Source organism: Gracilinanus agilis, chromosome 2 (assembly GCF_016433145.1).
Source record: "Gracilinanus agilis isolate LMUSP501 chromosome 2, AgileGrace, whole genome shotgun sequence".
In the NCBI taxonomy this organism is placed as follows: Eukaryota; Metazoa; Chordata; class Mammalia; order Didelphimorphia; family Didelphidae; genus Gracilinanus; species Gracilinanus agilis.
In genome coordinates, this window is record NC_058131.1 from 53,993,123 (window position 1) to 54,006,964 (window position 13,842).

Consider the following 13,842-nt stretch of genomic DNA (forward strand, 5'->3'; position numbering starts at 1 on the left):
TCGACCCTCCTCGGTGGTCCTGAGCCATGGCCGTGCCTAGGTGGGAACATTCTCCCCTCGTACTCAGAGACAATTCTGAGTTGCCTCTGATTAGAGCTCTGCTGGCTTTAAATCTGCCCCCAAGGACCAATGGCTAGACGGTCGGCTGAGATTCTCTCAGGCCAGGCTGCTGGAGGCTGACGGGCGATTGCCCTAGAGCTAAGGCTAAGAGAATTTTCTGCTTTTCCAGAGAGGGTGGAGAGGAGCAGATTTTCAATAGGGCACCTCCTTCCCCTCTCCGAGAGAGCTGCCATCTTGTCAGAAAGCCCATTGGCCCTCCATCAACACTCACTGGACTTGTCACTAGTCTTTCTGTTGCTTTGAAGTAAAAAAAAAAAAGACTCCCCTCACAGCCCACCACACGGGGTCCTCTAGTGACCCCCTTGCCCATGGCCACATTCATCCAGATGATACCTAGGAATCGGAGAGCGTCCGTTTCCCTCACCCAAGAGGGTCTCCTTGCACGACCCTTTTCTCAAAGCCAGTGGCTGAGGACTTGAAGAGCGAATCCTGTTGGGAAGTCACAGGACGAGAAAGCCCACCTTGATGTGGCCCTCCTGGTATTCTGGGGGCTGGGGAAGGGTTAGACTAGCCCGCTGTGTACCATTTTGTTCTGGAACTCTGGCCGTCTCAGAGAGCGTGAGGGGAAAAGGGTAGCTCTTGGGTTTCTCAGTCACCAGAAGCCTCAACGGTATGAAGTTACCTTCAGGGAGCATCCCAGGCGAGTCTTGGCAGCTCTGACTCAACTGTCAACTGACGGATTTTGGGCTCAGTTTGTCAGAAGTAGAAACTCTCCAGTTGTGACTGGGAAGTAAGCGTGGGGGGACGTGTCTGCTAGCTCGCTGCAAGCTCCAGTCCCAGGCGGCCACAAGGGCCTGGAAGGGGCAGGTGGCTAACTGGCAACCTCTAACATGGACGCGAGTGGGATGGAGAAGCCCTGAGGATTAGGCGGGTGCACAGCGGAGGAGGCAGCAGCCCCCACAATTCATATTGGAAAGAGGCTGCTTCTGGACCACGAGTAACACTCTGCCCTTCATGGGACTTGGTGGTGAAGAACTGGCTCTCAGACCTGTTGCTTTGGGACAGGCTCTGTAAACAAAACTTCAGACAAGTTAGAGGGTGACATCCCAACCCCGAGAAGCTCTGCCTTGTATCACTCCACATGGATAGGCTGTTGTCTGTGATGGGTACAATTAGCATCAGAGGATGGCCAAGGAATCAGGAATCAAACCTCACAGCACACTCTGGAGCCCTTGGGCAGCTTATATAACCTCATCTGGAAAATGGGGAGGATAAAAACTTACAGTACAGGACTGCTGGGATCAGGTGAATCAATGAATGCACGTGTTGCTTTGCGAATCTCAGAAGTGCTATCGGTCTCTATCCTCTACCACTATCATTCATCCATCATCGGTTTACATCTATCATTTATCATCTTGTCTATCGCTGCAATTTCTCCATCATCTGTCTCTATCATTTATTGTCTATCCAGCTTTCTATTTAAACCATCTCCTGATTTTTCTGGAGGATTCACATCTCAGGGAAAAAGCAAGATACAAGTAAAGATAAGAGGGTGTAAGTCACATCTCGGGCTGGAATTGGTAGGTTGTGGGAAGGACAGGGTCTAGAGAGTTTTCTTAGAAAAGTGACACTGAGCCTGGCCTCAAAGTAGGCGATTCACATTCAGGGATGGTTTTAAAGGGCATTCTAAAAACCCAGAGTCCAGGAAGTGAACATTAGGACCAATTCCATCCTGTCCGTCTGAAGATGAGTCTAATTCCTTATATTACCTCAGGTAAGGCACTTTCTCTGGACCTCACTTTCCTAATCTGTAAAGAAAAAGCTGGTCCTTTACAACATGTCACAATTCCAAAATTAAAATAAAAAAAACTCATCCCTTAACAAACAACCTCTTAGTAGAAAAACTTCTGCCACAGTATGTGATTTTGTTGAGGACTGTTTCTATGTGTCAATGGGAATGAACAAAGGCCACTGCAAATCCAGAAGGTACCCTCTCTCCTGGATTTACCAGCAATGTAATGAGTAGATCCATCCCAGAATGTCCTTCAGAGAAACTGAGACCTGGCAGGACATGTAGATGACCACAACACAGCCATTTGCTGACTGCATCACCGCCTCCAGCCACCCCTTTTGTACATTCCATGAAAGTCGACACATCAGCGTAGAGACCAATCACTGTGAACATTGGGTGACAATGTCATAAAGCTGGAGGGGCATCCTGGAGGAAGGTCCTAAGCAAGGTGGAAATCAAGGACTTTCTCTGAGTCAGACGGATAGTCAGATTTGGCCAACATCAGAGCTTGTGTTCCAAGATGAAGCTGCCCCTGATGGGCACTCGGCCTCAGTCGATGGGATTCAGGGTTTGGTGGCTATAGCTCCTGGAAGTTCAAGGAGGGCTTGGGATAGAGAGAAAAAAAGGTCCAGTCAAGTCAGCTCTGACCTTTTAGAAGTTGGAATTGGCTGTAGTTCTTGGGTATTTGTGTTTGAGCATGACTTCATGAACTTGTCACGGACCCTTTTTCCCTCCAATGAGAAGACATTGATACCTGCCCACACTTCCTAAGTAAATTCCTTTTATACTTAAAGAAGATTCTTTCCATTGGATTTCCAGCTCATGAAGCAAGTGTTTCTGGCTTTTAAATAGCCATATTCTGGGGCATTGAAAATGTGGTTTTGATTGGCCAATTTGGCTATGAACAGACAACAGTGGTGAGGGCAGGAGTGGCAGGTAGTAGAAGCATTAGATTTTGAGTCGCAATTTTACCATCTTATCTGTCCTGCGATCTAACTTTTTCAGGCCTGATTTCCATCATCTGTCAATGAGGAATTTGTTTCAGTGACCTCAAAAGACTCATCTAGTCTTCTGTATTAGGAGATAAACACACCAGTTTCCTAAAGCAAGGCATCAGATTCACTATGTGGTTGTAAGGGTCTTTTAGAGATCAACAGGTCTAATGTCTTTGCAGTTTGGGGAAACAGAGGCCTGGAAATTAAAATAATTTGTCTGAGATTCCATAGCCCCAAATGCCTGAAACCTATGGTTCTCAGCCTGGCCTGTGTCTTCTCTAATTTTTAATGATGAATAGTGATGACTGACTATATAGAGCTTAAAATTACTCCATAAAAAGCTTATTCTCTTCTTGAGTTATGACTACACATTGGTAGAGAGCTCCCTGCCATCTTTGCATGCCTTCACCAATAGGATTGTTTTCTCTCCACCTTGTTCCTTAGAAACCAAAGTGAACCCCTAAAGAGAATTCATAGTTTTAGGTTACTATTTGGAACTTTAGTTCCAGGGTTATGAATCCAGACTTCTGACAATGGGATATCAGAATACTCTAGGGCTGATTTAAGACCCCCACATCTGGAGCTGGACCATATCCTTATGGCTTAACAGGAGGGCATGGACTCAGAATACAGCCATCCAGAACATTTTCTCATGGTGGTCTTCTTTCAGTGGCCATTCCCTAAGAGGCTCCATTCTGAATTGATTGTCTCCTAGGAAGCCATCAGGCCCTTGAAACATTCCTCCAATTCCTTTTTCCTTCATTCTGACCACTGTTAAAATAATTTTTAATGGGCAACTTTGGAGGGAAGGAGGGATAGTGATTGCCTGATAAGTAATTTTTCTCTTTTTGAATGTTTCCTTGAAAAAAGCACTGTTTATCTTGGAGACTTGCTTTACCGTTACTGATTTTCAGAATTGAAAAAAAATATCAATGTAAACATAGCTATTATGCATTTTGTTAAGTCTCGTCACTTTTTCTAATATTTTACTTATTTAAAGATGCTGTAGGACTCTATTTTTAAAGAGTAGACCTGTTAGCTATAATATTCCTAAGTGCCACTTTAATATATTTTCATTCCTGTCTGCTTTAACTTTTCTTAAGGTTGGCATTAGCCGGTGGCCAATGAGAACTTAATATCTTCTACCTTGTAAATGATATGGTTTTTTTATTCAATTTTTAAAAAATTCTCTTTGTTAACCAAACTATTCTATGTGAATGGTTTTGAAGGGGATGGATTTGTTTCTGTTTTATTTTTAACATAAAGAATAGCTAAGGAGCCTATCTACATTTCTAATGCCATTGCTGTTGGTTTTCTCTTTTCTTGTTTGCCTTTGTGTACTTTCCTTTCTGGGTGTGGGGACATAGGTGGGTTCTAGTCCTTCCCCATTCCTGCTGGCCAAATCTGTTACTCCCACTATGCTGCCAAGTAGCTGAAGAATATAGTACCAGTACCCTCCCTCTCTTGAAAATGTCCTGTGGGGGCAGCTAAGCTAGGTAGCACAATGGATAGAGTGCCAGACCTGGTATCTGATGTTGGGAGGACCTGGGTTCAAACTGGCCTCAGATACTTCCTAGTTATGTGACTCTGAGCAAGTCATTAACTCCAATTTCCTAGCCTTTGTTGCTCTTCTTTCTTAGAATTGATACTAAGACAGAAGATGTTTTTTAAAATAGAAAATAACCCACAAATTCACCATGATTGTATGATTTGAGTCAAACAGGTGGATTCTTAATCAGAAAAGTGATGCTGGTATTAGCCCTTGACAAATAGGGGAACTCCAATTACAAGGGACAGCCTTCTGAGAAAAAGTAGGAAACATTTCCCTTTGACTTTTTAAAAGCATTTATTAAGTGCCTGCTAAGGGTCAGGCACTGGGGATAAAAAGAACAAAATGGATCCATCTCTATCCTCAAGGAGCTTACATTCTATCAACAAAACCACACAATTGGGGGGCAGCTAGGTAGCTCTGTGAATAGAGTACCCAGCCTGGAGTTGGGAGGACTTGGGTTCAAATATGACCTCCAGACATTTCCTAGCTCTGTGACCCTGGACAAGTCACTTAATCCCTATTTACCTAGCTCTTGTACTTAGAATTGTTACTAAGACAAAAAATGAAGGTTAAAAAAAACCCCAACCAACACAAAAGTCTAACACAGATCCACTCCAAAGAAGCAAATGTTTGTTGAGAACTCATACTGGAGGGGGTCTGAATGGAAGGAATGAAGAGTGGACCAGCATGGCAGCTAGGCTATCATTTGGTTCTCAACTGCTCGCCAACTCTAGATGGGTACATATGCTCACTTACTGTTACTGCTTCTAAAGTTTCCTCCCTTTCACCCATACTTCTCTTACCCTACTAGTTCCCAATCTCTTGGGATTCATGCATTGATTTCTGCTGGATGCTTTCATGTTTCTTCCCCAGCTTTAAGACTTTACAGCTTTAGAATTAATATGCAGCTGAGTGCAATGAAACAAGCTTTTTGGTGAAATAGGGGACCCTGGCTTGAATTTAGGGTTGCCACTTGCTAACTGTGGTGGGCTGTGGTTTCTTTAGTCATAAAGTGAAACGGTTGGAATATAGAGGAACCTTTAAGGTCTCCTCCATTTCTGTATCTTATGACCCTAGGAAGGGATCTTATTATTCGCCTAACAGTATTCACACTGCCCTCACTCCAGTATTATGTATCTTTTGCTCATCATCTTGGGTAGACCATAGCCTCCTTGGGTCTCAGTTTCCTCATTTGAAAAATGTGGAGGTTGTCCTGGATAATCTCTGAAAAAAATCCCTTCCAAATCCAGATAGATGATTCTAAGATTTTCCCACCCTTCTAAAACATATACCAACGTGGCCCTAATTTCAAATGGGGACAGATTTCTTATGTAGTTGCTTATGTTTTCTAGAACCCTTGATCACAGAGACCCCAGATTCCCTGCCATTACCCCCTATTTCCTGAAGTCAAACATGTATGATTGCCTACAAAGACCTCCTGCCACCAACACCCACGCATCACCCTCCCTTCCCCCCAGCTAAGGGTAGAGAGATTGGGCAAGAGGAAGGAGCTCTTTAAAGGAAGAGTTAATGATAGCCTGCTCTCTGTGCATGCTATAATTTAAGGAGCAATGTGGAAATCAGCCCTGCTTGCTGTCTGTCCTGTATTTGAAGCATGTCTCCAGACTGGCTATTTAATCCCTCTCTGTACAAACTTTGTATAAAGAATAGGGGCTTTGGAGATTACAGGCTTACAAATTAGCCTGCCATTTGTTTGGGATCTTTTCAACCCTGAGAAGAAGCTGAAATCTGATGGAAAAATTGAGACCTTCAGAGGATCATGTCCAAAACCTTTCCTTGGACTGGTGGCTCCCACTGTCTATTCTCCCATGTAGGAATGTGAGTAAGGGATAAGGGGAAAGTATGGATTGTCTTTAAGAGGAAAGGAGGAAAATTTGGATACAAGTCCTGAAGATTCTGGAAGGAGAGGAAGATCTTGGGATTTGACTGGTTTTAACTGTCACCCCTGATTCTGGCTTTCCACTGAACTGGAAGGAGGATTTTTGCTCTTGCATTCCCCTGGGAAAACCTAATCTTGTGGGAAGATTTAGGGATTCCTGGGTTGGAGAATTTGCCTTGGAGCAGATTGTCTTTTTCCTTGGAGTACAGAAATGTACCGTGTTTGAGAGCTACCAGTCAGAGATCCACTTGCCTAAGGTAATCCCAAGGGTTGGTCATCTGGGACTATGGGTTACTTAGGAAGACAAGCCCAGGCTCATTGTCCTTATCCTTCTTAAAGGCAATTTGGGAAGTTAGATTAGTAGATAGTCAGATAGCATTTGGGTTTTAGGTAAGAGCAGGAAGAGCAGCCTCTCGCAAGGTACGTAGAAGTTGGGTGGAGTTTAGATCTGTAGTTTTAGGACCTTTTCTACCCTTTCCCTTTACCCAAATGATAAAATTAAACTTGGCTTCAAAAGCCCAAGCGTTTTGTGCTTTGCTGGTCCTGGGAAGGTCCCTAGGTGGGTGTTTCTCATCTCCCATCCATCTAGACCTTTCCCAAACAATCTACCTCCCTTTGGAGGAAGGGTTTTATTTCACCCAGATTAACTTTAATTAAAGGCCCACACTAACACCTGGAATGAATGATGGAACCAGTTCAAAAGGAACCCAGTCAAGATGGGAAAACAAGGAAATCCCTTACTGCCCCACCAGTAAACCTTTTAGCTTCTAACATTTTGATATTTGGGGTGGGGAGAAATTCTGGAGATGTTTTTGGACCTATTATGACAGAATTAGCCTAGTCTGGTAAAAAGGCTGCTGGGTTTGTAGAGAAACTTTGAAACAGCCCTTTTGGTAAGTGATTTGGGGTAGACTTGTATCCAGAATAGAGCCCAATGGGCTTTGCCCCACCGTGTCTACATAGTGTGGACTTCTTTAACTTCCCTCCCTAAGTCTAGCATCCTGTGCCTCAATTTCAATCTTCTAGGGACCTGATAATGTAACCTCATTATATCCCTGCTACCTCCCCAGATACCACCACACCAGATAGACCATCCTTGGCGCCGCTATATCCCCATCTTCCCCAGTCAATCATCCTTATTCTTTACTACAACTCCCAAATGAATCTGTCCAGACTATAGTCTGAGCTACCCAGAAATCTAGTCACAATGCACCTTAGTTTTTTGCTCTGTAAAGTGAAGGGGAGTGGAGAGATTTCTAAGGCACTTGCCACTTATAAATGTCTACCCATCTGAATTGAAGTTATATATGCCTGGATTCATCCAAGCTGAAATTTCAAATTCTAGAATCGCTTTTTCTTTAGTGTTCCATTTGCTTTCTTCAAGGCTATTTGGACAGCTCTCACAGGGTCATTTACTAGGAATGGGGGGGGGGGGGGGAAATATGACACCTTGGAGGTCCTTTATTCTAATCCCTTCATTTTATATGATTTAGGTATGGGGAAGAGCTGATCAGAAGAATTCTCATCAATTCATTTCACCTTAAATGATGGTGAAATAGAAGAAAAGGGGCAAGTAACAGAGAAACAAGGGGTTAAGGTTTAAAACAGTATAAAAAAAGTTTTTACAATTTGTTACTCCTTTATGAGGTGTGAAGAATTTAATCTGATCAAAACTGATGTGATTAGAGGAATGGTAACTATTATTTTGGAAAGCTAGGTGGCTTAGTGGATAGAGTACCAGTACCAAGCCTGGAGTTCAAATCTGACCTTGGATTCTAGCTGTGTGATACTGGGCAAGTGGCTTAATCCTGTTTGCCTCAGTTTCCTCATATTTCAAATGACCTGGAGAAGGAAATGGCATACTCTTCCACTATCTTTGCCAAGAAAACCTGAAAATGGGATCACAAAGAATCAGTTACAGCTCAAACAACTAAACAACAGTTGGCCAAAGATCTTACATGTCCTTAATGGCCCTTTTAAAAAGGGGCTTTAATGACCCTTTATAAAACAGAGTATGCTCTGTAAGAAGGATCTGAAGCATGAGACAACTTTAAAGAGTGTGACCTCTGACAGAAGAGAGCCACTAGCCATAGAGTAAGAAACCAATTCATGAAAAGGAATACTGCCTCATTTCTGGACTGGGACAGAAAGGGATATTTCTCTCTCTTTGTTCCCTGAATTGACCATTGCTATTTTTTAACAGCCCACACAAAGCAGGGAGTGGAGTGAGTTAAGCAGCCAAGAAGGAAGATGGTAGATGGTTCTTAGGAGTATAGCCTTTGTAAATTGAGAAACCAGGCAGCTGTGGCTATTGGGAATTAGACTGCAGAGAGGAATAAGGAGCACATAGCTGAGAAACCCAGTGAACGGAGCAACTGTGCCAAGAGGGAGCATCATGAGGATATCACAAGAGAGTACAACATGTGTTTGTGGGAGAATATTTTGTAATTACTTTTATACTCTGAGCTAATTGTGTTTATTGGCTAATTATTAAAGGAAAGTACACCAGTAGGGGCTCATGAACTATAGTTTTAGAAGTACACACTCACAAATGACCTCAAATCTCAGGAATTTGTACCCCTAGAGACTTGATTGTGTATCTGGGGAGTAACCCAGATGGGAATTAAGGCCCAGAGAGATTATGTGATTCACCTAAGATCCCATAGGTATTTAGGACTGCTGTAATTCCAAATTTAGTCATCCAATTTTTACATACTTTTCATACTCTCTCCCTGTCTTTCTAGATTGAGAATGATGGGTTTTAAGTTCCTTGATATACCTGAGCTAAAATGTGACCAAATGCAAATGGAAATGATCAGTTTTGTGTTGGGGACATCAGGAGTGACATGATAAAGTCAGTTTGAGAAAAAATTAGGAAACCAGTCAAGAGTGACTGGACCCAGTCTGACCATAGGAATCCCTATCTCAGCCCTTCAGATGCCACTTAGAAAAAAAGGGAATTGTAATACTGGGACATTTTATTAGAGAATATCCCAACTATCTTACCATGAACCATCCATCCTAACTTAATAGTATTATTACCTCCTCCCCCATGTACGTCTTTAGGTGATATAATTTATCCTATTTACATCTTCAAATTTCTCTTAGTACCATCCTCACTTTTTGACCCCCCCCATTTTTTACATATCATCTTAAATAGCTTAATACCACAATCTCTGCCTATGAATATTTCTTCTATCTACTATGATAATGAAAATAATTTTTTTAATAAAGAAACCTATTTTATTATGTTTTGTTTTTATATTTTTAAACCCTTAACTTCTGTGCACTAGCTCCCCGGTGAAAGAGTGGCAAGGGTAGGCAATGGGGGCCAAGCGACCCACCCAAGGTCACACAGCTGGGAAGTGTCCGAGGCCAGACCCGAACCCAGGACCTCCCGTCTCCAGGCCCGGCTCCCAATCCACTGAGCTACCCAGCTGCCCCTGAAAATAATTTTTAAGAGTTACAAATATCATTTTTCCATATGAAAATATAATCAATTTGACCTTATTGAAACCCTTAATTTTTTCCCTCTTTCTTGTTTACCTCTATGGTTCTCTTGAATTTTGTATTTGGTTATCAAATTTTCCATTTACTTCTGGGCTTTAGGAATGTTTGGAAATCTTCCATTTTATTAAATGCTCATTCTTTCCCCTGAAAGTATATATTCAGTTTGATGGGTAGGTGATACTTGGTTATAGACCTAATTCTCTTGCCTTCTTGAATATCATATTTTGTGGGAAGCCAATAAGAGAATAGATAAAAATCTGAGACCCCTCTTTTGACACCTCTTATGATCCATACCTTTTCTTATTGGAAAAACATTATAGACTTATTGGAAAGCTTTGAGTCCATAGCCAGACCAGAAGCTATTGAGTTAACAATTTCTCTCCTTGACAATTTCTCTCCTTGATAATTAAGAAGCCTGAACCCTAAAAAATATATTACTTAGATAAGGACTGGAGCCAGACAATTTAGTCCAGACTATCTGACCAGGTGCAGATCTGTAAATCAAGGCAGAACGCAATTAGTAAACATCTTCATGAAATTTATTTCTGCTCCCAGAATTAAACCCCTACTAATTAGTGGTTGGAATTTGGCCCTTGTCCTTGCACCCATATCTCTACTTTTTAGACTTTAATGGATTGTGTATGATTTAGAACCCCTTCACAGCTGTGACTCTTTCTTTGTGTTCTTTGTTTGAAACCAGTATAAAATAAAGTCCAAATCCCATTTGCGTTAGAGCAACATGGGCTAACCACTAGTCTGGTTGTTCTCATTTTTCCTTTTCCTGTCTTAACTATCCTATGCCACCAATGCCACTCAGGACCCAAAACCAAATAGGGGGCTGGCTCCCTATAATATTTCAAGCCTTGTGGTCCTTTAGTGTAGAAGCTGCCAAATCCTGTGTAATCCTGTTTGGGGCTCCTTGATATCTGAATGGTCTCTTTCTGGCCTCTTGCAGTATTTTCTTCTTGGCCTGGAAGCTCTTGAATTTGGCTATAACATTCCTGGGAGTTGTCTTTTGGGGATTTAATGTAGGGGGTGATCTATGGATCCTTTCAATGTTTATTTTGCCCTTTTGTTCAAGAATATCAGGGAAATTTTCTTGGATAATTTCTTGTAATATGTCAAGGCTCGTTGTTGTTGTTGTTGTTGTATGCTTGCAGGTAGTCTATTGATGTGATGATTGTATTGTAGGCCCTATAAACTTGCTTGTCCTATGTTGCTCTTGTTCACATCATCCCATAAGTTCTCTACATCCAATGTTCAGAGTGTTTTCCTTCCTTACTTTTCATTTAATGATGGTATCAGGGAAACAAAAAGGTAGTTTATTTGCTACACTTTGTTTTCACCATGTGGTCCCTCCATCTTCTTTTTTAATCATTCATTCCTTTGGTGACAGCTTTTCTTAAGGTCCTTTTGAATAGTTCTTTACTTGTTATATGTTGGAGTCCCTTCTAACTGGAAGGTTGTGTTCCCGGGTGGACATCTGCTATGTTGGCTTCTAGTGATAGCACTGATAATGTAGCTCACAAGCCCCACTGATGTGCTTCCTGTGAACAGTTAGCCAATTGACTCAATTAGTTCTTAGAAAAGATATTTACTTAATTGACAGACTAATAACATTAATTACAAAGTATTGTTTCCTAAATCTGGGTCACATACTCCCCAAAATACACAGATTCTGTGAGAGAATGGAGTGGGCACAATTATGTAATAATTATGAGGCATAAACATAAGAAACACATTATTCCCATGACAATTCACAACCTTAACAACATGGGACCTGAATGACTTTTATTTCTTCAGGTTCCTCATGAGGTTGACTTTGAGTAATGGATGAATCATTCTACTGGGCTCATTCTAATGGGCTCATTCAATCAATCAAAGAGTATATGGTCATTTTAGGATGAGTCTAATCTGCTATTGTACTGAACCAAAGAAGTTATTTGGTTGTTTGGATGGCTCTCTCAACTAGTAGAGTTGGTTTTCCAGGATTTCCTCTTCATGGGAAAGAAGCAGTCTCCATTCCCTCTAGCCTCTCATTTATCTGGACACCGCAGTGCTCTTTCAGCTGGGATATTACAGTGTTCTTTCAGAAAGAGAAGAGACCTTCAGCTTGGGACTGGCAGAAGCCTCTGCTTTGACTCTCTTAGGGCTCTAGTCCTGAGGTTCATCATGTTCCTGGTTCAGAGCTTGTTTCTTTCAGTGAGGCAACTTACCCTAAATTTATATTCCTCAGTTTTCTCTTGGAATCTCATGAAAATAAATGTCTGGGGACAAAGGTATTGAGACAATCATGCTCTGTTCATATTTTGCTGACCTTTTCATAAGTTATTACACTATTCAAAGCCTCGGATCCCTTCCAAACACTTGAAGGTGTGGAATGCTTTCTTTACTCCTGAAAGGGGTTTGTTTGCCTTTATATTTCCTCGTCTCTATCTTTGCCCCTCACATCCTCTGACTTTACTGGAGTCTTTGCAGACTGGATTGTGCCATGATATGCAGTCATACAATAATCCTGGAAGAATTTGGGCACTAAAAAGATAAGCCTGTATAAGTACCCACAGACAGAAGATTGGCGATGCAAATTATGGTACATGTTACTTCACTATAAAAATTATGAATCTGAAGCATTCAAAGAAACATGGAAAGATATATGAACCAAAGCACAGATCATAGGAGTAAACAAAACCAGGAAAGGGATACCCACGATGATGACAATCTACATGGAAAGAATAATAAAATGAAACTGAACATTAATAATGATCAAGGTTGGCCCCAGAGGAGAGCTGAAAAAAATGCATCTCTCTTCCTTCATCACATAGGTGGGTGACTGCAGAAATGGAATATCGCATATATATTTAGTGGGTATTCTGATTTACTGAACAGATTTTTTAAAACTCTAAACATGTATACATATAATATATGTATACACATATGTATATGAATATATACTATGTATTTGTTGCATTAATATGTACATCAACATATATACCCAGACATCAGAATTCATAGATATATGTGCACATGTGTACAAAGGCACAGACATCTGTATATGTATGCCTATACATGTATTTATGTATAAACAAATACACATATATGTACATGTGTGTACACACATATTATATATGCCAATTCTAAAAATTGTCCATAAAACCGCATGTTATCTAGAAAATAAGTATCATTCACTTGGTTTTTTTTAAATTAATTATTATGGCAGAATTTTTTGACTGGTGATGAATCTCCCCTGAAAGACTCTACAATGTTTTGGAGTTAGATAGCCAATCAATAAACATTTATTAAATGCCTATGTTAACTTAGAAAAAACGCGGGACTATTAAATAGTCATAAAACCACTCTTTAATCAAGGGAAAGGGGGATGAGGGCTACTTGGCCTCTTATGCAGAGCTGTGCCTTGTGCAGAGTCTAAATGAACACTGCTTCGCTCTGCTCCCTGATCCCCCTGGGAGTACCACCGTGCTAGATGACCACTCCTAGGGACAAAGGAAATTGGGGAACTTATATACCTTTTGGGAAGATCCAGGGGGCTGGGAGAGATGATTGACATTATACAATCAAGCTAGGGAAAGGGATCATAGCTAGAGGCTAGGGTGTAGGGGAAAGGGGCTGCTTACACAATGGATACTAAAGGATGGTCCCTGCCCAGGTGTGTCCTCCTGGGTAAGGGTCTCAGATACAATGGGGAAGACTACCTAGGACAAAAGGGTATTTAGCATTTACCCTGGGGTCCATTATTCAGTCTGCAACTGCTAGCCAGAGATTCCCTTCAGGGTGGATTCTCATGGGAACCGGGAACAAGCACAAGCTTTGGGGTCTCCAACCTACAAACTATTTCTAAACTTGGGGTTCATCATACCTCACTAAGCTACAAGTTTGGGAACTCTAGATTCCATGCCGACACCTACTATCTATGTACCAGCCACTATGCTAAGTGTTGGGATACAAAAAAGGTAAAAGATGGTCCTTGCCCTCTAGGAGCTCCCAGCCTAAAGGGGAACAAAACATGAAAATTATG